This window comes from Cetorhinus maximus, chromosome 11 (assembly GCF_964194155.1).
Source record: "Cetorhinus maximus chromosome 11, sCetMax3.hap1.1, whole genome shotgun sequence".
NCBI lineage: Eukaryota > Metazoa > Chordata > Chondrichthyes > Lamniformes > Cetorhinidae > Cetorhinus > Cetorhinus maximus.
The window spans coordinates 119209604-119236070 of NC_135889.1; the positions used below are offsets into that span (position 1 = coordinate 119209604).

General features: G+C 45.6%; 1 protein-coding gene across 1 annotated transcript in view; it reads right to left on the reverse strand.

Moving 5' to 3' along the window:
• The window catches only part of wnt10a (wingless-type MMTV integration site family, member 10a), a 63839-nt gene that overhangs the window by 3128 nt on the left and 34244 nt on the right, over nt 1-26467 (reverse strand). The gene's annotated exons all lie outside the window — the stretch shown is intronic.

A 26467-nucleotide genomic window follows, 5' to 3' on the forward strand; every position in this document is an offset into this window, starting at 1 on the left:
GAATCAGTTGTGCACGGTTCTGAAATAGCTGTGAGCGTCTGCTTTGATTGTAAACCAAACGGGGAGCAGGGCCTCAGGCGAATGTTCCCTTTAAGCAGATGCTCCAGTCTGGGGCAAGGTAGCAAGGTCCCCGTCTGTGTGAAGTGACCCCTTTTCCTTGATTCAAAAAATCTCCCCCTTTTTTGACACACATACACGCACGTATGAATTAGTTTTTACTGGCGTAACTTGCATTAAGAAGCCCTAGGTCCCCTGACAACTCAAGGTTATGGGAGCCTAAAATGGCGCCTGAATGGAGAAAATGGCCTTTGAGAGATTGATAGCATGGCAGCTATGTTACTGACAGGGTAAACCAGGCACGGGTTCAATCCCTACCATAGCAACCGGGGATATTTTTCTCTTCGAATGCTTTCAAAGTGCCTTGAGAAATGTTTAAATAAGTTTGCATTTGCTATAAAGCCTTTCATAATCTCAGGATGTCCCAAATGGCAGCCAATTAAGTACTTCTGAGGTCTAGTCACTATTGTGTGTTTTTCTCTGCTAAAGGCACTATATGAATGAAAGTTTACAGAACCACAGAATTGTTACAGTGCAGAAGGAAGCCATTCAGCCCATTGTGTCTGCACTGGCTCTCCGAATGCTATTCAACTATCTTCTCCCCATAACCTTGCATATTCTTCCTTTTCAGTTAATAATCCAATTCCCTCATGAATGTCTTGATTGAACCTGCCTCCACCACTCTCAGGAAGTGCATTCCAGACCCTAACCACTTGCTGTTGGAAAAAGTTCTTCCTCATGTTGCCATTGCTTCTTTTGCCAATTACCTTAAATCTGTGACCTCTGGTTCTCAATCCTTCCACCAGTGGGAACAATTTCTCCCTATCTGCTCTGTCCAGTCCCCTCATGATTTTGAACACCTCTATCCAATCTCCTCTCTGAACCTTCTCATCTCCAGGAAAAACAGTCCCAGCTTCTCCAATCTGTCTACATAACTGAAGTACCTCATCCCTGGAACCATTTCCGTGAATCTTTTCTGCACTCCCTCGAATGCCTTCACATCTTTCCTAAAGTGTGGGGCCCAGAACTGGATGCAACACTCCAAAGTTGTTGATACGATGCTGAGAATGGAGAGTCAGTGGTGGATATTGTACAACAGCCAAAGCCCCATTGGCACCAGGCCATACACAAGAATGAAAGTAAGAATGCAAAACTCACACAAACTTTGCCCTATTGTTGGAAAATATAAATGTTAACGGTGTAACTTTGCTAATTATACCTTACGTCAATTTGGATGCATGTGCTTGTCTAGTAAATTACAGATGCCTTAATGAAGTAATAGTGTGGAATGCAAGAGGCAGTAATTGAGGGCAGTAACCAAAGAATGGATCACAACCACCTGTGGTCAATTATAACTTGCACTGTGACTGCGAGTTCATCAAAGGCATTTTATTGCAAACAAATATTTTTCCAGCTTTTTTTTTTCAGTTTGTCTGGGGGTATTTCTGTGGGGTAAAATGTAGGCACAGAGGACAGAGCAGGTTGTCCAAGGAAGCATGGCGACCCACTGGGGTTCCTGGGTTCATCAGGGTGACAGATGACTCACTAAGATCGAATGCAGTTCAGGAGGGTCAAAGGTCGGCCAATGGGGATCAGGGTGGCGGGGGGGGGGTGGGGGATCAGACACATTCCTGCTTGGGGAAGTGAGGCGGAGTGGTGCGGTGGGGAGAGCACGTCAGAGACAGCGGGGACAGGGTAGGCTCAGCAAGGTTGAAGATAATCAAGGAAGGTGGACGGGGTTGGTCAACAAGGTCAGAGGTGATCTCAGTAGGTCAGAAACTGCTCCGTGATAACAGTTGCAGCTCAATTTGGTTTGAAACTTGGGGTGAGTCAAGGGGTAAATTGAGAGAATTGTCACCTCGGAGAATCAGGGTCTGCCGAATGAGGTCAAAGCCAACTTCATAAAGTCCAAGGCAATTCTGTCAACTATTGTCCATTTGCTCATGTGTTGTTTTCAGACAGCACTTACCTTTAATTTGCTATTCAACATTCTGCTACTTAGCTTTCAGACAGAGCTGACCTTTACTCAGCCATTAGCACCTACTCTAGACCAATGCTTTGCTCCTTTACAACTGCCATTCCCACTCTTTTGTTCCATGACATCTTTGTAATTTAATCCCCCCTGTGCGCTGACCTATCCCTGACCTTCCCCTTTTTGCTCCACCTGACCCTCCTCCATTTTTCAACCCATCACATTTCTACCTCTCTTCAGCCCCAAAGTAGTCACGTTGGACTTGAAATATCGACTCTTGTTTCTCTCTCTCCACAGATGCTGCCAGACCCGCGGAGTTTCCCCAGCACTTTGTTTTTTATTTCCGATCTCCAGCGTCTGCGGTATTTTGCTTTTATGTTAGCGGGGGTTTCTTGCTACTGCACAGCCCTACAGCGGTTATGTTACTAGACTAGTGAACCGAGACACCAGACTAATGATCTGGAGACGGGAGTTTAAATTCCATATGACAGCTGGAGAATTTAAATTCAATTAAATGAAAGCTGCAAATTGAAGAGCAAACATCTGTAAAACTACTGGATCGGTGTAAAGACCCATCTGGTTCATTCATGTCCTTTAGGGAAGGAAACCTATCATCCTTATCTGGCCAGGTTGACATGCGACTCCAGAACCACAATAATGAGGTTGACTCTTAATTTCCCTTTGAAATGGCACAGGGAGCCGCTCCGGTTTCATCAAAAATCAGGATCCAAAAGCACTTTGCAGGTGCAGCCCCTGTTGTAATGTAGGAAACAAGGCAGCCAGTTTATCCGCTGCAAAATCCCCCATTAAAAGGCAATGAGATAAAGGCCAGAGAACCTGCTTTAGTGATGTTAGATGAGGGATAAATATTGGCCAGGTCGATGGGGAGATTTCCGCTGCTCTTCTTCAACACAGTGTCATGGGAGCTTTGACACTCTGAGAGGGCAGAGTTTAGCATCTCATTTCGAACAAGGCACCTCTGACAGTGCAGCACGCCCTCAGTACTGACCCTCTGACAGTGCAGCACTCCCTCAGTACTGACCCTCTGACAGTGCAGCACTCCCTCAGTACTGACCCTCTGACAGTGCAGCACTCCCTCAGTACTGATCCTCTGACAGTGCAGCATTCCCTCAGTACTGACCCTCTGACAGTGCAGCATTCCCTCAGTACTGACCCTCTGACAGTGCAGCACTCCCTCAGTACTGATCCTCTGACAGTGCAGCATTCCCTCAGTACTGACCCTCTGACAGTGCAGCATTCCCTCAGTACTGACCCTCTGACAGTGCAGCACTCCCTCAGTACTGACCCTCTGACAGTGCAGCACTCCCTCAGTACTGATCCTCTGACAGTGCAGCATTCCCTCAGTACTGACCCTCTGACAGTGCAGCATTCCCTCAGTACTGACCCTCTGACAGTGCAGCACTCCCTCAGTACTGACCCTCTGACAGTGCAGCACTCCCTTAGTACTGCTCTGAGACCCAAGTCTCTGGAGCTGAACCCACAACTTTCTGATTCAGAGGTGAGAGTGCTACAAACTGAGCCATAGTGGACATCAGGAAATTGCTCTGGTTAATCAACACCTATTTCCCAAAATGCATCATATGTGCACTGATTTCCCCCAAGATGCACTTTGCCTGCCTCATGGGCCACTGCTTGGCCAGAATTGAAAAGCATTCGATCCCTCCAAGCAGCGAGATCTGTATAACATCCATGTTTAGCCAGATGAGTGGCAAGTAACATTCGCGTCACCCAACTGACAGACAATACCCATCTTCAACAAGAAAGAGTCTAACCACCACCCCATCCCATTCATGACAACACCATCGTCGAATCCCATACTATCAACACGTTGGTAAACTTAATTGGACTAGCCACACAAATACTGGGGCTAAAAGAGCAGATCTGAGGCTGGGAATTCTGTGGCGAGTAACTCACCTCCTCACTCTCCAAAGTCTGTCCACCATCTACAAGGCACAAGTCATGATGGAATACTCTCTACTTGCCTGGGTGAGTGCAGCTCCAACAATACTCAAAGTTTAACACCATCCAGGACTTGATTGGCACCCATTCCACTGCCTTAAACATCCACTCCCTCCACCACTGATGCACAGTAGCAGCAGAGTGTACCATCTACAAGATGCACTGCAGCAACTCACCAAGGCTCCTTAGACAGTACCTTCCAAACCCATGAGCTCTACCAGCTAGAATGATAAGGGCAGCAGACTCATGGGAACACCGCTGTCATGTATGTTATATTGGTATAAAGCCATCAAACGCTCATAAGGGATTGGGCAAACATGTTGTGGGTTCACTTATTACTTCGAGGTACATGTGAACAGATGTACACGGATGGAAAGCCTGCGGACACCAGAGCTGCAGAGCCGTGTCTGCTGTGTCCTGCTCCAGGACAAAGTGAAACTGAGGCTGGATCACATGACTCCCTTCCCTTAGAGTCCATGGCATACTGCTATCACTTCGAGGCATCTCACACCGACAACCACCAGCTGCAAGTGTAACTCCCTGCCATGTCCAATCCGGACTCGGAAACATGTCACTGCTCCTTTGGCATCTCGGGAGCACCGTCACCACAGGGGCTGCAGCGGTTCACCACCCACCTCCTCAAGGGCAATAAATAAACAGATGAGCAATAAATGCTGTCTTAGGCACTGATGCTCACATCGTGGAATCCCACACTTACAGCACAGAAACAGGCCTTCAGCCCAACTGGTCCATGCCGATGTATAAGCTCCACTCAAGCCTCCTCCCATCCCTCTTCATCTAGCCCCATCAGCAACATCCTCCTTCTCTCCGTCATGTACTTATCCAGCTTGAGTGTACCCTGTGCTGTTCACCCACCTCCCATGTATGAAAACATTTAAATGTTGCTTCTTAATGCCCTACCTTGATGGGAACATGATTCATGCCACAGATAAAATATCCCAAGTCCATCATCCTGTCAACGTTTTGTAGCTTTAAATTCATCTTGCTTCAGCTTTCTACTCAAATGCCACTGACTTTTTGCCTTTGTTTATGCTGCTGCCTCTTGACTGACTCACCCTAGCTCACCATCACGGCCATTCCCCCAGCCCTACCTGGTCCAATAGCTGAAGAAAGGACTAAGCGACCACCACAAACAGCATCATGCAAGTAGAGCCTTGCCTCTCTTCATGCCAATTTGATGGAGAGTTAACCCATCCAAGCTAATCATAGGCAAAACAAAGATCTTAAAGTAGCTTGAGTTTGTCACTAGTCTTGTTTACCTCTGTGTAATATGAGACTATTTGGTGATTTTGTTTATTACAGGGGGCAAGAGGAACATCCTCCTTGCTACAGTGAGTGACCTTCCTCTCCAGTACTTTCCCCTTGTTTTGCTCCTTCTGAAATCGCTGACCATTGCTGGAGACCAACTGGAGATCAAAGAGGTTAGACAGTCTCCTTGCAACCTGTTTTTGGCTGCTGTTACAGTTTCACTCAGCGTCCAAGTGGCTGTGACAACATGCACTTTTACATGCATGTTGTAGCCTGGAGCTATGCACAGTGACGGTAGAGGCTCTGGCTTTCTTTCCATCGCATGTACTTAGCTTCCCTTTGAGTGAATCTGTGCTGTCTGCCTCAGCTCCCTGTGGTCGCTAGTTGCACATTGTAATCTCTCCGTGGGCAAAGAAGTGCTGACTCTGCAACTCGTGACAGTCAGTTTTGAAGTAACTTCACCAGGGCCTCGATCTCTCTGTGTTCCATCACTCAGTGTTTACCCTGCGCTGCTCCCGTCCTCCCCACCCCCTGTAATAGCAGGCATCTGTCAGCAACAGAACAAACACTTTGCAACCAATTAATGCACAGGAACAAACAATGCGCAGGAGAACAGACGGCTCTGAGCAAACAACTGCAGTCTATAAAACATTTCTGATCTGTACCAAAACCCTGGGCACAACAAGCCACTTGCATTTACGTAGCACCTTCAAGATAGGGAAGCATTCCAAACCTCTTCACAGCAGCTTATTCAGACCAAGTACTGACATCAAGCCAAAGGTGCAAGTGTTTAGGACGGATGGCTCAAAGCTTTGATCAGAGGGGGTAGGGTTTTAAGGGGTGTCTTAAAGGAAGAAAGTGAGGTAGGTGGAGAGATGTAGGGAGTGAATTCCATCGCTTAGGGACCAGGCAGCTGATGGCACAGCTGCCAATGGTGGAGCCAGAATTGGAGGAGTGCAGAGGTCTCGATGAATTGTAGGGCTGGAGGACATACTAGAGATAGCGGGGGGGGTGCGAGGACATGAAGGGATTTGAAACGCAAGGATGAAAATATTAAAATTGAGGCATTGCCAGACCAGGAGCCAATTTGGGTATGCAATCACAGGGGATAATGTGCGAACGGGAATTGGTTATCTTGCTTTTGTGTAATTAATTGCTTATATATATGCAAAATATCTAAGACGATTACAATTAGATTCAAAACTTCACTCATAAATGGTTTAACAACCATGCAATGTATACTAATCCCCCAGCCTTCACATCCTGCTTGTGCCTGTCTCACTGTTTCTGCAGGGCCAATCCAGAAAACTCGCCCTGCTGGTAGGGTGCCGACTGCAGGGGACTCAGGTCAAAATAGCAGAGGGGGCAGTGCAGGAGTCCACTCTTCGAATAACACAGAAACATAGGAGCAGGAATAGGCCATTTGGCCCTTCGAGCCTGCTCTGTCATTCAGTACGGCCGTGGTTGATCTGGTTGTGGTCTCAGCTCCGCTTTCCTGCTTGTCCCCCCATAACCCTTGACTCCCTTGCCTCACAAAAATCCCTCTAACTCAGCCTTGAATAAATTCAAAGGCCCAACCACCGCTACTTTGTGGGGAAGAGAATTCCACACACCAACAGCCCTTTGGGAGAAAAAGTTTCTCCTCACCTTTGCTTTAAAAGGGAGACCTCTTATTTTTAAACTCTGTCTCCCTAGTTTTAGTCTCCCAGACAAGAGGAAACACCTCCGGGTATCCACCCTATCCAGTCCCCTCAGGATCTTATATGTTTCAATAAGACTCACACTCCCTTTGACTGAAGCTTTCTCACTGAGACCATTGGATCATGGCCTTATACCTTTGAGTTAGATATGGCCTGTGACTTGAAGGGTGCCCCTCACACCTCGCAGTCAGAAGGTCATGGGTTCAAGTCCCACTCCAGATGCTTGAGCACAGAATCCAGGCAGATGCTCCGGTGTTGCACAGTCAGAGGTGCTGTCTTTCAGGTTAGACATCTTCCCTCTCAGGTGGATGTGAAAAATCCCTTGGCACTTTTCAAAAATGAGCAGGGGAGTTCATCCCAGTGTGCCGGCCAATATTTATCCCTCAAACAACCTCAATAAACGGGTTAGCTGGTCATCATCACGCTGCTGTTTGTGGGAGCTTGCTGTGCGCCAGTAGGCTGCTGCATTCCCTACAACAGGGAGTGCACTTCAAAAGTACTTCATTAAGCACTTTGGGACATGCTGAGTCTGTGAAAGATGCTTTAGAAATGAAGGCATTTTCTTTCTTCCAGGCTAGTGTTAAGACTAAAACAAGTACATTTGACATCCACCTGCGAGGTCAGGCAGAGCAGGGCCTTGGTTTAACCTTTCACCCCCATTGGCAGGACCTCAGACAGGGCAGCACTCCCCCAGTGCTGTACTGCAGTGCCAGCCCCAGAATGATGAACTCCAGCCTTGAAGTTGGACTCAAAATCATGAGGTTATTGGTTCGGAGGTGCATGTGCAGATGCTGTTAACTGAGCCAGGTTAAAGTGAAACTCGGTTATGAGCTCATTGGAGTCAAGCAAGTACCAACACCTTCCTATTCTCTATATTTTTCTGAGTGGTGAGCGGGCGGGCAGCCAATTGTTTCAAATCAAAGGGCCATAGCTTGACCGTCTTAGTCAGCCTTAATAGATTGTAAAACCAAGCATTAATGCCAGTTCAAAAAGCCTCATCCCTATACTGTGATTTGTAACAAGCTGTAGATATAATTACAGCCCAGAAGACTTCAAAGAGATCAGAGTGCAACTGTTTACAGAATGAATGTTTTATAGGGAGGGGAAGGGAGGGAGGGAGGGAGGGAGGGAACAAGAAAGAGAGCATCTCGGAGAGAAATTACCCCTTTAAACATGCCATCATCATTCATTGCTCAATGTATATACCTGTGGAGCAATTGTCAGCTGTGATTAGTCCAATTACAGGGCGAAAATGGCAAGCAAGGGCTAACTGAGCTGGTGGAGGTAACAGGAGGAAGTGTAATCTGGCGAGGTGTTAATAATTAGAAAGAGGTGCATTCTTTAAACAAGCGCTTAAACACATCATTACACGGTCAATGTTTGTCAACGATTTAAAGATGTGAAATAGCAAAGAATACACTAACAAACTTGCATTTATTTAGCACCTTCCATGACCTCAGAGAGGGAGAGAGAGAGAGAGAGAGAGAGAAAGAAAGGCTTGGGCCTGAGTTTTTGGTTTGTCCGCTGGGCCGAGAAGCAGCTGGGAACTGGGTCTCCGGCCACGATTTCATGCTGGCTGCCCAAATTAACGAAAACGCTCAGCGCTGCCGGGGTTGGGGGGGTGGGGGGGGGGGGGGGAAGAGGGGTGGGCACCGACCTAACTGAGGGTGGGGGTGAGCGCTTCTAGTGTGACCCCCCCTGAAGGCAGACAGCTGCCCCAGGGGAGCTGCAGGCCTCCACTGAATAAAGGAAACGTCAAAAACGCTGCAAAATATGTCAGTGCAGCGCAATCAAGCAACTGAAAGCAAATCTCATAAATAAAAACAGTCGCCAAATATCTCCTCTTGTTTCATTTCCCCCATGGAGATTTCATCCCGCCCCGGATCGAGGTTTGAGCAAACATGTGAATGTCGCCTGGGAGAATGGACCGTCCGCCGACCGTCAATGTGGACGGGCCACGTAAAATCCTGTTGATTGCATCATTAATGGGCTGAATTGCCCGGCGGGCATGCTTCTGACTGCCACACGCACCCATGGAGCCAAACACCGCGCGAGTGTGAAACGACATCGGGGCACTTGCCCGACATCATCTCACGTTATTCCTCACCCGTTCGGGTCGGGCGGGCACCCGCACACAGGACAAAACCCTGGCCACAGATTTCACTCGTTTCTGCCAGATTCAGGTCTCCCATGAAAAAACAGTGGCCTTACATCTGCCGGGTGACTTTTAATTGCTGTGGCTTCTTGATCATTTTCTCCCTCCCCCCACCACCACCACCACACTATCCCATAGCTTGTACCAGTGCACATCACCGTTTCGAGATGTCTTAGTGAGACCGTGCCCTCCCCCGCACTTTCTCATGAGCCACTTTAACCCTTGTGTCACATATCCTGAGGATTGGCAATTAGTTCTTCTTATCAGAGGATGGAGTTTGGCTGACTATAATGAACCTTCCACTGGGACCAGGGCAAAATATAGCTATAAGGGAAAGTCTGTAATCATAGAACAATATGACATACAAGGAGGCCATTCAGCCCATTACGGCTGGGCTAGTTCTTTCCCCATAAATCTATTCAAGTACATATCTAATTCCCTTTTTTGATAATTATTATTAAATAGAAAAGCAATTATTCATCATCGGGTGTTAATGGGTGTGTTAATTATATGTTAAGGTGAAGGACATTAGTCAGTTAAGTATTTAGAGAATTTGTAAAGAGAGACCGCTGGGACACTGGGTTGGTAGGTTGTAGGCAGACATATGTAATGCTGCATTCTGTGAATAAACCAAGTGTTTAGTTTAGTGCTTCAACAAGTGGCTTGGATTGAATTAACATCATTGCCCTGTCAGAGTGCCTCAGCCATTGGGATGATATAGCAGGACGTCAAATATATGCTGTGTGCCAATTTCCATTTTGTGACCCTGCTGGGTGGGCACCCTCTCTGGAGTTGGGAAACGCCCCCTATTTGTGTCTTCCTTAAATAGATCCTTCACATCCACCTGAAAAGCAGATGTCTCATCTCCTTGGATAACACAGTACTTGCCTGCAGTTCCAGCACATTCATGTATTCCCAAATTGGAGAGTGGGGGCTAAAAGCACAACCTTCTGATTCAGAAGTAAGAATCTGAGCTAAGCTGACACATGTTAAATCTGCATTTTGGTTTTCTGAAATGATCACTTATTGATTTGGCTGGTTCCCCCAAGTGCCCATCCAATTTTCTTTTGAAATCATTCATTTTCTCCACTCCCACCACTCTTGTAGGCAGCCAGTTCCACGTCATTAACTTTCACTGCATCAAAAAAAAAAGTTCTCCCACACATCCATTGGAACCACTTACCCAAAATCTTAAATCTGTGTCCCCTAGTCCTTGTCCCATCAGCTAATGGGAACAACTTTTCTTTGTCTACCTGACGTATACCTGTTATCATCTTCTCCACCTCTATCAAATCTCTCCTCAATCTCCTCTGCTGCAACGAGAACAACCCAAGCCCCTCCAAACTTACCTTGGAGCTAAAATCCCTCATCCCTGGAACCATCCTGGTAAATCTCCCCTACACCCTCTCATGGACCCTCACGTCCTTCCTAAAGTAATGGTGACCAGAACTGGACACAATTACTCAAGTTGTGGCCTAACCAGAGCTTTATGCAGGTTCTACATAACTTCCCTGCTTTTGTATTGAATATCATCAGCCCTGATTGGATACATTGCTGGAGATCTCATCTCAGGACTTCTGTCAGACAGTCCAGCATTCTGTACCACACTGGAGTATCAGCCTAGATTTTGTACTCACATCCCTGAGTCCACAATCTTCTGACTCAGAAGTGGGAGTGCTATCTGCTGAGTCACAGTGGGCTGGAAAACAAAGAATAGTAACATGTTTATGCAGGAATAGGAAGGAGGCCATTCAGCCTCTCGAGCTGCTTCTGACATTCCACGAGTTCATGACTATTCTGTATCCTTTACCTGCCTTTCTTCCTATTTCTTGCTGCCCTGGCATAACGAAGGTCTAACAGTCTCAGTATTTAAAACTTTAATAGATCCCTGGCATCCACACCCTTTTTTGTTCGAAAAGTAGGAAAATAAAACACCCCACTTCTTTATTCTGGAGTAAGTAGGTTGTGGGTGGAATGGCGAGGGATATAAATAAGATTGAAGCGATCCACAAATCAGTATGGGAAATACATCAGTGTCACATACTGGACAAAAGATTTGGAATGGGAATCACTACAGCAAAACAGGGAGAAAAAATAGACCGACCACCTTCTATAAAAATATGGAATGGGCTGGTGGGAATTGACAGAAACAAGTACCTGTTGCCCCCTTAACAATGGCAAAACACAGAGTTATCATCCACACAAACTACAAAGGCCAATTGTCTCCAAGTCGGTGTATCAACAATCTTTCTTCCCAAGGGCAATCCCACAATGGAATAAGCTGCTAAAGGCAATAGTCAGAGCCCTATCACTTGAAATCTTCAAGACCCATCTTTAGGCTGTTTCTTCTTTCATACAATGGGGGCTAGGCCAGCATTTTTTGCTCATCCCTAAATGCCCTTGAATGGGATGGCTTGCTAGGCCATATCAGAGGGCAATTCTGCAGTCACATGTAGGCCAGGTAAGGACAGCAAATTCCCTTCTCCGAAGGGCATTAGTGCACCAGGTGGGTCTTTACAACACTTGATGGCAGTTGTCATGGTCACCATTACTGAGATTAACTTTCAATTCCAGAGTTATCAATTGAATATAAACTCCACCAGCTGCTAGGGTGGGATTTGAACCCTTATTGCCAGCATATCAGTTTGGGCCTCAGGATTACTAAACCAGTGACATTGCCACTACAACACCAACAACCCATCAATAAGTCTTCATTATCAGGGCTAGCATCTCAGCAGGTCATGCCTGGTTTAGCTAGCGCCACCCATGTAAATGTAGGTGGAATGCGGATATTAGTCTGTGATGCCAACACAACTAAAGGAGGAGAAGAAGTAATGATTTTTCTCCTGGTTTTTGCTCGGAGATTAATCTTTAATTCCTGGAGATTCCAGGGAAGTCCTGGAGGGTTGGCAACTCTATGAATGCTGCTCCATGCACCTCCCCCCCCCACCAAAGTGTAATTATGAATAGCCAACAGTACCCCCACCAAAACACATGATCTAGTTAGAGGGGATAGTCAGTAACTGTGGCAAAGGCTGGTCGAGTCAAGGCAAGGAGCGGTTTAATGAGGAATTGTAAGGAAGATGACAGGCTGAAGGGTTGAAGGCTAAGACACATGGGTGTAGGACACCCCCAAGAGTAGAGAGTAAATTTATCTATTGTGCGCTGAAAGGTGAATATTGAAGCCATACTGAGGTATTTGATAAGGTACCACTTGCAAGATTATTGCAGAAAATAAAAGCTCGTGGTGTAGGGGGTAACATATTGGCATGGATAGAAGATTGACGATTAAAAAGGAAACAAAGGGTAGGCATCAAAGGGCCTTTTCTGGTTGGCATGATGTAACTAGGTGGTGTGCCACAGGGATCTGTGCTGGGGCCTCAACATTTAACAATTTTTACACATGACTTGGATGTAGGGACAGAAGGCATGGTTGCTAAATTTGCTGATGACACAAGATGGGTAGGAAAATAAAATGTGAAGAGGACATAAGGAGGCTACAAAAAGATATGGATAGGTTGAGTGAGTGGTCAAAGATCTGGCAAATGAGTTAAGTGTGGGAAAATGTGAAATTGTACGTTTTGGAAGGAAAAATAAAAAAGAAGCTGATTATCTAAATTGTGAGAGATTGCAGAGCTCTGATTACAGAAGGATCTGGGTGTCCTAGTCCATGAATTGCGAAAGGTTAGTACAGCAAGTAATTAGGAAAGCTAATAGAACATTATTGTTTATTTCCAAGGGAGCTGAATATAAAAGTGGGGGGATTATCACAGAATTTTACCGCACAGAAGGCGGCCATTCGGCCCATCCTGTCTGCACCGGTTCTCCGCATGAGCATTATGACTTAATGCCATTCCCCTAGGCAGGATTGTGGGTTTGAGGTTACAATCAGATCAGCCATGACCTTATTAAATGGCGGAGCAGGCTCGAGGGGCCGAGTGGCCTACTCCCGCTCTTAATTCACATGTTTGCATATCAACAACCTGCGACCTCTTCAAACACAGCCCCTTGCTGGGAGTGACGGACTGGGAAAACTATCTCAAGCAGAAAAGATGAGGCAAAAAAACAAGTGATCAGGTAACAGTAAAGCTGAGTGGCAGATGTGGCTTCATGGTAATCCTGTTGCTTCTGAGTCACAGAGGTTTGTGAGTTCAAGTCCCACTCCTGGCAATCTAGGCTAATGCACATAGTGACGGAGTGTTTCACTGTTAGAGCTAACGTCTGTAGGGTGAGATGTTAAACAGAACTCCTGCCTGTCCTCTCAGGTAGAAGTGATTAAAAGAAATCCCATGGAGCAATTTGAAGACCAGCAAATTCTTCTCAACTGCCATCACTGAAAGTAGTGTTCAGTTGCTCTGTGTTTGATTATGAGAGTTTGGTAACTGATCTATGTTCACTGTGCTCAATTAGTTAAGGCTGAGCATTGACTCAGAGCAAAGTAAACAGATGCTACAAGAAGCTGAGCTGTAAGCATTTTGCGACCAGAAAGATACTTCAAAGTTCCTGTGACTGAACCTGTTGCACAAATAGAAATTAGTGTGATCTCTGCATTGCTCTGAAGAAAATCAAATATATAAAACATACAACACTGAAACTAGATGAACTGCTCATCATTACATTGCTGTTTGTGGGAACTTGCTGTGCACAAATTGCCTTTTCTATATTTTAACAGCAACTACAGTGCAAAAGCACTTAATTGGCTGCAAAGTCATCTAAGACTGTGAAAGATATGATATAATCACAAGTGGCTCATTAACCTAAGGACACAGATTTAAACTAATTGGCAGAAAAAAAATCCTAGAGGGAAATTAGGAGAAATGTATTTATCTAGCACGTTGTTATAATCTGAAATACATTTGTCCGAAAGGATTGTAGAAGCAGATTCAAAAGGGAATTGGGAAAATATTTAAAAATGGATCCACTTGCAAGTCTCCAGGGAAAGACTAAGTAGGACTAATTGGACAGCTCTTTCAGAGAGTTAGCACAAACATGATGGGCCAAATGGTCTCCTTCAATGCGATTAGGTTCTATACATAATCCTAAAAAGTTTAAAAATATGAGCCTGCTTTCTGAACTCATTGCCATTGGCAAATTTTGATTGATAACAGTCCAGTGAAACGCTTTGTAGTGTTTACTGTGTTGAAGCTGCTTGGCAAATACAACTTGCTGGTATCATTAATTGTTCGGTGTAAGAATTTTCTCATCTCCCTATGGGGAGAGTGAGAGATTTTTATTCCATCCGAATGCAGTGTTAGAGGTAAAAGGTCAGTATCTAGCCCATTCCACTGTGTACAATATCCTTGATCTTGAAAACAGTGAAATCTAATGGTGCAATGAAATAAATACCCAGAACAGTTTCTGGACCTCAAAGTGATTTTCCCCAGGAGTCAATAGCTTTGGGCACAGAAGGCACCAGAACCAACCTGTTCTAAGACTTTATTCAGATCTAACTGCTTCTGGCTCACTGTAAGAAGCAGAAGAGATAAAGGACCAAAGAATCAAATATGAACACTCCATCAACTTCCAGACTCTGTATTAACCTTCGTGTAACTCACTGCAGACCGCGTGTTAACCCGTGTGTAGCCCACTGCAGACTGCGTGTTAATCTGTGTTTATCCCACTGCAGACTGCGTGTTAACCCATGTGTAGCCCACTGCAGACTGCGTGTTAACCCATGTGTAGCCCACTGCAGACTGCGTGTTAACCCATGTGTAGCCCACTGCAGACTGCGTGTTAACCCATGTGTAGCCCACTGCAGACTGCGTGTTAATCTGTGTTTATCCCACTGCAGACTGCGTGTTAACCCGTGTGTATCCCACTGCAGACTGCGTGTTAACCCATGTGTAGCCCACTGCAGACTGCGTGTTAACCCATGTGTAGCCCACTGCAGACTGCGTGTTAACCCATGTGTAGCCCACTGCAGACTGCGTGTTAACCCATGTGTAGCCCACTGCAGACTGCGTGTTAACCCATGTGTAGCCCACTGCAGACTGCGTGTTAACCCATGTGTAACCCACTGCAGACTGCGTGTTAACCCATGTGTAGCCCACTGCAGACTGCGTGTTAACTCATGTGTAGCCCACTGCAGACTGCGTGTTAACTCATGTGTAACCCACTGCAGACTGCGTGTTAACCCATGTGTAGCCCACTGCAGACTGTGTGTTAACCCATGTGTAACCCACTGCAGACTGCATGTTAACCCATGTGTAGCCCACTGCAGACTGCGTTTTAACCCGTGTGTAACCCACTGCAGACTGCGTGTTAACCCGTGTGTAGCCCACTGCAGACTGCATGTTAACCCGTGTGTAACCCACGGCAGACTGCGTGTTAACCCGTGTATAGCTCACTGCAGACTGCCTATTAACAGGTTGAGCCTATACCCACTGGAGTTTAGAAGAATGAGAGGTGATCTTACTGAAACATATTAAAGATCCTGAGGGGATTTGATAGGGTGGATGCCAGGAGGATATTTCCCCTTGTGGGGGTGACTAGAACTGGGGGACACGGTTTAGGAATAAGAGGTCTCACTTTTAAAATGGAATGATGAGATTTTTTTTCTCTCAGAGGGTCAGTAGTCTGTGGAATTCTCTTCCCCAGAGAGCAGTGGAGGCTGGGTCATTGAATATATTCGAGGCTGAGTTATGTAGATTTTTGATAGACAAGGGAGTCAAGGATCATGGGCAGGGTAGCGGACAGGAAAGTGGAGTTGAGACCACATCCAGATCAGCCATGACCTTACAGAATGGTGGAGCAGGCTCGAAGGGCCGAATGGCCTGCTCCTGCTCCTAAATCCAATGTTTCTAACCTGTGTGTAACGCGCTCCATCCTGTGTGTTAATCTGTGTAAAATCTGCTGCAGACTGTGTGTTAACTGCATGTGATTTACTCCAGAATGTGTCTTGTGTGTGTATTTGTTGAAATAATTGAATTACCCTCTGCGGATTGTTAAAGGATTGTGGAAGGACTTAACACAATCCTTAATGATATGAATCCTTTTAGTTCCCAACAGCTGTCTTTGAAGCCAGCCCGGACATTTGCCATAAAGTCTCCTCTTACCACAAGAGGTCTAAGTGGCACATAGGTTTGAGGGCAGTTTTTGACCCAGCTCCTGTGGAGATCTGCTTCTGCTCAAAACCACCACAAACTTGGCACAAGTCAGGAAGGCCAATCATTGCAAAACTTATATTCACCTGAAGGGCTACACCCGAATCATTGAACTACCTGTTCACTTTCAGGTGCTGACAGATTAATTGACTGAAAAGCTTTCTAGTTCCAGCAAAGCTTTGTGGTTTCGTTTTGTTTTGGACTGCGGCCATATGTGCCAGTGGGGGCAGTGGAGACAAACACAAGGATGGTGGGATGTTATGGATCTATGGAGCGGAATCAGAGTGGTTACAGCATAGAAAGAGGCCATTCATCCCATTGTGCCCGTACTGCGTCTCTGTAAGAGCAACTCAGTTGCTCCCGCTGCCTGCCTCTTTCCCCATAACCCTGCAACTTAGTTTCTCTTCAGATCATCATTCAATTCCTTTCTGAAAGTCATGATTGAATCTGCCTTCACCACCCTCTCATGCCGTGCATTCCAGATCCTAACCACTTGCTGTGTAAAAATGTTTTTCCTCGTGTGGTCTCTTGTTTCTTAATTACCTTAAGTCTGTGCCCTCTGGTTCTCAACCTTCCCGCCAATGGGAACAGTTTCTCCCTATCTACTCTGTCCAGGACACTCATGATTTTTGAACACCTCTATCAAATCTTCCTTCAAACTTCGCTTCTCGAAGGAAAACAGCCCCAGCCTCTCCAATCAATCCACATAACTGAAGTCGCTGGTACGGGAACCATTCTCATGACAGTCCAGTGGTGATGTCCAGTGGAATTTCATTTACTTCTAAGTCAGAAGCTATTGGTTCAAGGCCTAAGACACTTACGCCCATAATCTAGGCTAACATTTCAGTGCAGTACTGAGAGAGTGCGGCACCGTCAGAAAAGCCATGTTTCGGATGAGGCCCCATCCACCTGCACTGCTCAGATGGGTATAAAGGTTCACTTGGCATTATTTGAACAGGAGCTTGGGAGTTCTCCTGCTGCTTAAGAACAGAAATAGGGTCAGGAGTAGACCACATGGCCCAGTGTACCTGCTCCACCGTTCAATACAATCATGGCAAATCTTCAGCTTCAACTCCATTTTCCTGCCCACTCCACATAGCCCTTAATCCCCTGAGAGATCAAAAGTCAGCCTATCTCAGCCTTAAATATACCCAATGGTGGAGCATCCAAAACCCTCTGGGGTGGAGACAACATCTCTGGACAGCACTCTCCAGTAAACCGCACTATCCGAACAGATCATCGGCCATTCAACATGCCTGCGGGATCTTGCTATGCACAAATCGGCAGCGCGTTTTCTACACAGCAATAGCGACTACTCTTCAAAAATGTATTCCATTGGCTGTGAGCCGCTTTAAGGCCTGCTGAGGACTTGAAATTCAAACCTTTGTTTTCTTCCTTTTCTTCACTCCAAACTCAAAAACGTTTCATGTTGACGCTAGAAGTGGAAAACTCTCCCAGTCAGGGTTGCCAACCCTGGCTAGTTGTGTCACAGCAGATTTCACATGACTTCTTGCCTTCAACTGCCCGCCCACTCAACCAGCCTATTTTCCTAATCACCAATCTTTTTTCACAGCTAAGAAATGAATATGTTCAAAGGAAGTGTAAAGTAAACACCCCCTTTTTAACACCCCTATGACATTTCTCCTGGGTCGCAGAAGTGTCCCAGTGATTAACCATCACTTCCTGCAGCAATGGCATCCTCTAATCCCAGCCCCCACTCTAATGAGAGCTCAAAAATTCACTCTCACCACATTTTACATCCAAATCAGAATAAGTCCATGACCCCAAAAAAATACATTATATAGAATCACACGATGTGCTAGTCACACCCGTTACATAGCAACGCCTGGCTGGATCTCTTCTCTTAAAAAGAAAAGGTGGAGGGGAGATCTAGTAGAGGTTTCAAAATTATGAACCATTTTGATAGAGTGGATACAGAGAGAATGTTTCCACAAGTGGGGAAGGGCACAATGAGGGGCCATCAATATCAGATAGTCACCAAGAAATCCAACAGGGAATTCAGAAGAAACTCCTTTACCCGAGGGGTGGTGAGAATGTGGAACTCGCTGCCACAGAGAGTGGTTGAAGCAATTAGTACAGCTGCAATTAAGGGGAAACTAGACAAGTATATGAGGGAGAAGGGAATAGAGGGTTACGATGATAGATTTAGATGAGGGAAGTTGGGAGGAGATTCGGGATGGAGAATAAACACCAGCATTGACTGGTTGGGCTGAATGGCCTGTTTCTGTGCCATGTATTCTATGTTACTGCACATGTTCCTATCATTCATGGTAGGGGACAGTTTTATAATATAAAAAGTATTTAATACTATGCATATCTCTGATGCTGCATCAGCACCCAGAGATATTACACAATGACTCTAGGGTTTATGTTCTTCCTCTGACCCAGCTTTATGGCTGCACAAGCCCCTTCCCCATCAAATATTTCAGAGGACATGAGTTCAAACCCCACCACAGGTGGTTTGAGAATTTTAATTCGGTTTTAAAGTTGGAAATAAAATGCTGGTATGTGCTGAATTAATGTAAAGACCCAACTGATTTGCTAATATCCATTAGAAAGAAAGAATGATTTGTTTTTCTATAGTACCTTTCACTGCTTTAGAGAGTCCCAAAGCATTTTATGGATGACGCAGTTCTTTTCGAAATGTTGTACTGTAGGGAATGCAGCAGCAAAATTGCACATAGCAAGATCCCACAAACAGCAATGTGAACATAACCCAGTAATCATTTTACGTGTTGATTGAGGGATGAGCATGTGCCAGAATACCTAAAGGAAGGAAACTTGCCATCCTTACCCAGTCTGGGCTTTTACATATCTCCAGACCCAAGCCAGCGTGTTTTAACTCATAACTGCCCTCTGAAGTGTTCATAAGATCCAAGCCAGTTGGTGAATTTGAAACCAAGACACTGAGCTTTTCTTTATTGAGTGTGCTGATTGACTTTTTCCAGTCTCCCAGCTCTCCTTCTACACACCCCAGTGTCCCAGCTATCCCCTAGTCATACTCTTTTGAGTATACCAATAAAAAAATAAACTAATTAACAAATTAACCAGTTAACAGCCCCTTAAAGAGGCACTGTAACAAAAAGAGAAAACTTTGAAGGAAACTTAACAAATCCAATTAAAATGTCATTCCCAGGGCACTCCAACCCCTGTGGTTCCCACCGGTCTCATAGGCCTCAAGCAAACTGGCAGACACTACATGCTCCCTCTCCAGGGATACCTGGGTGTGAACAAAACCACAGACGAGGGGCAGACAGTCAGTCCAAATGACCCCACCACCACGGTCCAGGTAATGACCACCTTGGTCAGGTCCCGGAGCAGACCCACAAGGCAGTGCTGTGATTTTCCTGCAACCACCACACCCACCCCCTCCCCCCCATTCCTGTCCGTACCAGCTGGCCAAAGACTAGGAGCATGGAGCTGAAGCACAACCAAAATTTGAGGATTCAGCCCCTTAGCCCATACATGAACAAACAAACCAGGAGCAAGAGTAGGCCATTCAGCCCCTCGAGCCTGCTCTGCCATTTAATAAGATCATGGCTGATCTGATAGTGACCTGAAATCGGCATCCCACCTACCCCCCCGATAACCTATCACCCCCTTGCTTACCAAGAATCTATCCACCTCTGCCTGAAAAATATTCAAAAACTCGACTTCCGCCACCTTCTCAGGAAGAGAGTTCCAAAGACGCTCAACCCTCCGAATGAAAAAATTTCACCTCATCTGTTTTAAATGGGTAACCCCTTATTTTTAAACAGTGACCCCTAGTTCTAGATTCTCCCACAAGAGGAAACATCCTTTCCACATCCACCCTGTCAAGGCCCCTCAGGATCTTATATGTTTCAGTCAAGTCACCTCTTACTCTTCTAAACTCCAGAGGATACAAGCCTAACCTGTCCAACCTTTCCTCATAAGACAACCCGCCCATTCCGGGTATTAGTCCGGTAATCTTTCTCTGAACTGCTTCCAGCGCATTTACATCATCCCTTAAATAAGATTACCAAGGCTTTACACAGTACTCCAAATGTAGTCTCACCAGTGTCCGGTACAACTGAAGCAAAACCTTCCTGCTTCCGTATTCAATTCCTCTCATGATAAAAGATAACATTCTATTAGCTTTTTCTTTTTAATGACCCATAAATCAATAAAATAAACTAATTAACAAATTAACAGCCCTTACAAGGGCACTAGAACAAAACAAAGCATCGGAAAGAAACTTATCAACTCAAATTAACATAGTGTTCCCAGGGCTGATGATGCACTCCAGATCCTACGGCACTCACCAGACACTGAAGGCATCACGTGTACCCGTGGACACTGCGCGCTCCCTCTCCAGGGTCACCAGGCCACAAACATGGCCATGGTAGAGGGGCAGACAGTCGGGTCAGACAACCCCCTCAACCGCCCATTGCCTGGTGCTCTCAATGGCCAATTTGGCCAGGCCCAGGAGAAGGCTTATGAGGAGGTCCTCCAACCTGCTCACAGCCCTCTGCACCGTGAGACCAAAGATCAGAAGCATGGGGCTGAAATGCAGCCAAAATTTGAGGAGCAGCCCCTGATCCCCTATTTATATGTGCTCAAAGTACTTAGTTAAACAATGCCCTGCACCTGTGTATCGTAACAATATAATTAACATACCATTAACATGAAGGGTCTAGTGAACCACTCAGTCTGATCAAAACAATGCAAACCACCATTACCACCTTCTCAAGGTACCGAAGGATGGGCATTAAATGCCAGCCTTGTCAGCAATGCCCACATTCCGAGAATGTTTTCATTAAAAACAATGCAACAGTTTTTAAATACAAGGTAGGGGTTAATTTTAATCATGGGTGAACGTGTGAAATGAATGATGTTGTATTGGAAGCCAGTTACGCACCCTGCCCAAGTTTCTCCTTCCATTGAAATAAAGCAAGAACGATCAACGTGAAGCAATTCATTACCTGTGGCACACTTCCAGACATTTCTGTGAAATGTGATACAAGTGCTACATAAACTATTTGTGATGAGGCAGCTGGTACAGCTTCCCCTTGGCTTTAGCTACAATTGTACACTACAAAGTTCCCCTGAAATCATGAGTGTGTCTTCGATATATGGAACATACATATACGCATGTATTAATCTTCCTTAAGAATCATTTAAGTCAAGGGAACTGATACAGTACGGGGTAGATAGGGAGAAACTGTTTGGGAAACACTCGGGGAAAGGATCGAGAACGAGAGGGCACAGATTTAAAGTCCTTGGCAAATAAAGCAAAAGCGATGTGAGAAAAAACTTTTTCACGCAGCGAGTGGGCTAAGATCTGAAATGTGCTGCCTGAGAGTGTGGTGGAGGCAGGCTCAATTGAGGCATTCAAAAGGGAATTGGACTGTTATCTGAAAAGGAAAAATGCGCAGGACTACGGGGAGAAGACAGGGGAATGGCACTAAGTAACTTGCTCATCCCGGGAGCCGGTGCAGACATGATGGGCCGAGTGGCCTCCTTCTACACTGTAAAAATGATCTGATTCATTGAGTCTGAGTGATCAGGAACGGCAGCAGTAAGAAAAGGTTCAGAAAATGAATGAGTCCCTCACTTGCCTAGCTGAAACAGTCTTGTTTAATTGATTACAATGGACAGGAAAAGTATGAATACAGCTGAGGTCTCATCAGTGCAATCTATACTTATATACTAAATCATTATTCAAATTAGTGTGTTTAATACGCTTTTACTGTGTCAATGGTGTGTGAATGTGTCAGTGAGTGCACCCACGTGCCTATGAATGTGTTTGTATGTTTGTGTGTGTTTTTGTGCATCTGTGTTTGTATGTTTGACTGTGTGTGCACATGTGTGCGTATTTGTGTCTGTGTTTGTGTGTAGGAGTGTGTGTATGTATGTGTCAATGTTTGTGTGTGTGTGTGTGCGTCTGTATATGTGTGTGTGTGTCTGTGTTTGTGTGTTTGACTGTGTATGCATATGTGTGCGTGTTTGTGTCTGTGTTTGTGTGTAGGAGTGTGTGTATGTATGTATCAATGTTTGTGCGTATGTGTGTGTGTGTGCGTGTGTATATGTGTGTGTGTGTGTGTGTGTGTGTGCAGGAACGTGTGTATGTATGTGTCAATGTTTGTGTGTATGTGTGTGTGTGTGCGTGTGTATATGTGTGTGTGCCTGTGTGTCGTGTGTTTGTGTGTGTATGTGTCGTACGCGCGCGTCTGTGTGTGGGCATCTGTTTGCGTGTGCGCCTGCGTTTGTGTGTGATTTTCCAGCCTTGAGAAACAGCCTGTGAGTTAGGGATTTGGAAGGAAGGGGCAGAGCATTTCTCTGCTTCCCGTCTCTTTGAAGTTCCTAATGGTTTGCACACTCAACATCTGTTACCGAGCAGCAGACAGCAACTAATTACTGCTTTTAACAGGGCTGGGCAGCGTGAGAACCAAAGGGTGGGACTGAGGTCGATGGCAGAAACCTTTAAAAAATAAAATGGGAAAGAAAATCAGCAGAAGAAGAGGAAGCAGGTGACAGTTCGGGACAGAGACTGACTGGTCTGAGCGGGGACATTCTGACTGAGGCTAAATTAATCTGATCCAGGCAGGGGCTTAACATTCATTGGATTAAATACCAATCAGATCCAAGTTTATGCTAATTATTAATCCATACTAAATGTTAGTTTAGAAATGTCACTGCACGCCCTTTGATGCGAATCTATGGACAGTGACAGGGAGGTGGAAAATTAGCAGCCGCACACAACACATTTATATGGAATTCTCTGTATGCTAATTTAAAAGAAACACAAAGAATTCTTTTTCAATGAATGTGTTAATGTCAAGGGGGCTGGAATGCATAGAATAACAGAAAGTTTACGGCACTGAAAAAGATCATTTGGCCCATCGTGTCTGCGTTGGCCGAAATATGAGCCCCGCAGGCTAACCCCACTTTCCATCATTCGGTCCGTATTCCTGCAGGTTACAGCACTTCAGGTGCATATCCGGACACCTTTTAAATGAGTTGAGGGTCTCTGCCTCTACTACCCTTTCAGGTAGTGAGTTTCAGATCCCCACAACCCTCTGGATGAAACAAATTTCCTCGTCTCCCCTCTAATCTCTCGACCAATCATTTTAAATCTATGCCTCTTAGTCACTGACCTCTCTGCTAAAGTAAATAGGATCTTCCCACCCAGGCCCCTCACAATTTGGCACATCTCAATCAAATCTCCCCTCAGCCTCCTCTGTTCCAAGGACAACAGCCCCAGCCTGTCCAACCTCTCCTCATAGCTGCAATTTTCCAGTCCTGGCAACATCCTCATGAATCTCCTCTGTACCCTCTCTAGTGCGATTACAAAGGGGAGGAAGTTAGGTTTCAGTTGTAAAGAGCATTGGTCAAACCCCGTCTGGAGCAACTGCATTCAGTTCTGGGCACCGCACATCACAAAGGACATGTTGGCCTTGGATAGAATGCAGCTCAGGTTCACCAGAGTGATAACAGGGCTAAAAGGGTTAATTTATGAGGACAGGTTGCATAAACTTGTATTTAATTGGATATTGAAGGCACATAGGGGCTCCTTCGACAGCACCTTCCAAACCCACAACCACTACCATCTAGAAGGACAAGGGCAGCAGACACATGGGAACACCACCACCTGCAAGTTCCCCTCCAAGCCACTCACCATCCTGACTTGGAAATATATCACCGTTCCTTCACTGTCGCTGGAACTCCCTCCCTAACAGCACCGTGGGTGTACCTACACCACATGGACTGCAGCGGTTCAAGAAGGCAGCTCACCACCACCTTCTCAAGGGGCAATTAGGGATGGGGCAATAAATGCTGATCTAGCCAGTGGCAACCACATTCCGTGAAGGAATAATAAAAATTGAGAGCTGAGTTAACTGAGGTGCTTAAAATGTTAAAAGGATTGGATGAGATAGATACAGAGAAATTGTTTGTCCTGTTGGAGGGTGGTTGGGGAGGTGGGGGTGGTGGAGGGGTGTGGAACAAGAATGAAAGGACATAATCTTAAGGTTAGAGCTAGCAATTTCAGGGGTGAAATCAGGAGACATTTCTTCACAAAAAGGGTTGTGGAAATCTCTCTGAAACCGTCTCCCCAGTGGGCTCTGGAGCTCATAAGACTGAGCTCGGTAGATATTTGTTGGAAGAGTGTGTCAAGGGATATGAGGCAAAGGTTGGTAATTGGGGTGAAGGTACAGATCAGCCATTCTAATTGAATGACAGAGCAGGCTCAAGGGACCAAAACATCCTGCTCTTGTTCCTATGATGTCGATGTCGGATAAGAGGAACCTCACTCAGGCACATCGGGCACCCCATTGCTAATTTTGACAAGAGTGATTTTGTAGCACAATATGAACCAGGTGTCACATGTTACTGGACTATTTTTTTTCTCTCTGGCCGCCATTCCACAGAAACATAACTTGTTCCCAAATCGTTTAAGTCTTGGATTTTAAAATTAAGTGCGTCAGTGCAGGTTTAAAGTTTTCCGTTCAGCCACTCTGGCTGAAAGGGGATTGATGCATTAATGAACAATACAGGCAGGTTATCCATTCCAGGATGGTAATCTCAGGTACCCTGCAGGAGTTCCTCTGCTGAGAATATATATCTGGGGAATAAAGGTCTGATCGACAGGTCTTTTAGCGAATCCCTGGATGGAGAAGAAATCATGGCGGGCGGGGGGGTGGTGTGGGGGGAAGGGAATCGCCCTCCCATTTCTTGGGAAGTCAGGAAGGCAAAGGGACACAGGCAAAGTCATTCATGTCATGTCAGATCTCTGCAAGGAACCTGGGCCTTGTTAACAATAACTCATTCATCTTAAGCCTCAGGCCCAGTCAGTACTAGAAAGATTATTAGGAAAAGTTCAGTTAGCTCGCTAACATCGGGGTAGGGCGGCACATAGGAACTTAGGAAGTTGGAGCAGGGGTAGGCCATTCGGCCCCTCGGGCATGCTCTGCCATTCAATTAGATCATGGCTGTTCATCTACCTCCACGCCAACTCCCCAGCACTATCCCATATCCCTTGTAATATCTAGAAATCTATCGATCTCTGTCTTGAACATACTCAATGACTGAGCCCCCCACAGCCCTCTGGGGTAGAGAATTCCAAAGATTCACCACCCTCTGAGTGAAGAAATTCCTCCTCATCTCAGTCCGAAACGGCCTACCCCTTATTCTGAGACTGTGTCCCCTGGTTCTAGAACCCCCCGCCCCCTGCACCTCCACCCCATCCTTCCTGCATCTACCCTCTCGAGAATTCTACATGTTTCAAAAATGTTGTATGTTTCCTGGTATAAAACTCGCTTCCTTAATTGTGAGGCAGGGTTTGAAGTTAAGTGAAGCTAATATTTTATTGATTGTGGCTATCACTTAGTGGGTTCATTGGCTGTCCGTAAAATACATTAGTGTAACAATTTGTACCTGCCCTTATAGCATTTTCAGTCCACTTGTGAAATATTGGAGAAGCAGATGAAGGTTCAGTTAAAAGAGATCCTAATCCAGTTCAGATTACAAAGGGACAACATGATTGCTGAGTTTCCCATGTTACATCATCATTTGATTAGCTGCTGGGCATGTGTGTGCCTGTAGCATTTGTGTCAGCCCTGGCTCAGTCAGTAGCACTCTTATCTCTATGTTGCAGGGTTCTGGGTTCAAGTCCCACTCCAGAGCTTGAACACACAAAAAAAAACAAGGCTGACATTGCAGTGCTGATTGAGTGCTGCACTGCCAGAGGTGCTGTCTTTTGGACAAGATGTTAAAATAACACCCCTTCTGCCCTCTCACTTAGATGTAAAAGATCCCATTATTACTATTTTGAAGGGGAGCAGGGGAGTTCTTCCTGGTGTCCTGGCCATTATTTATCCCTCAGTCAACATCACAAAAAACAGGTTATCTGTCTGTGGGAGCTTGCTGTGCACACATTGGATGCCATGTTTCCTACTTTACAACAATGACTGCACTTTAAAAGCATTTCGTTGGCTAAAGTTTCTCAAGCTGCCCAGTGATTAAGTGTTATGTACATCGCTGGGTCAAAATCCTGGAACTCCCTCCCTAACAGCACGGTGGGTGTACCTACACCACACGGACTGCAGCGGTTCAAGATGACGGCTCACCACCACCTTCTCAAGGGGCAATTAGGGATGGGCAATAAATGTTGCAAATGAGTAACAAAAAAATAGAAATGCAAGTCTTTCTTTCTTTAGAGCACTCCGAATAGTAATTGGGACTGAGGCGT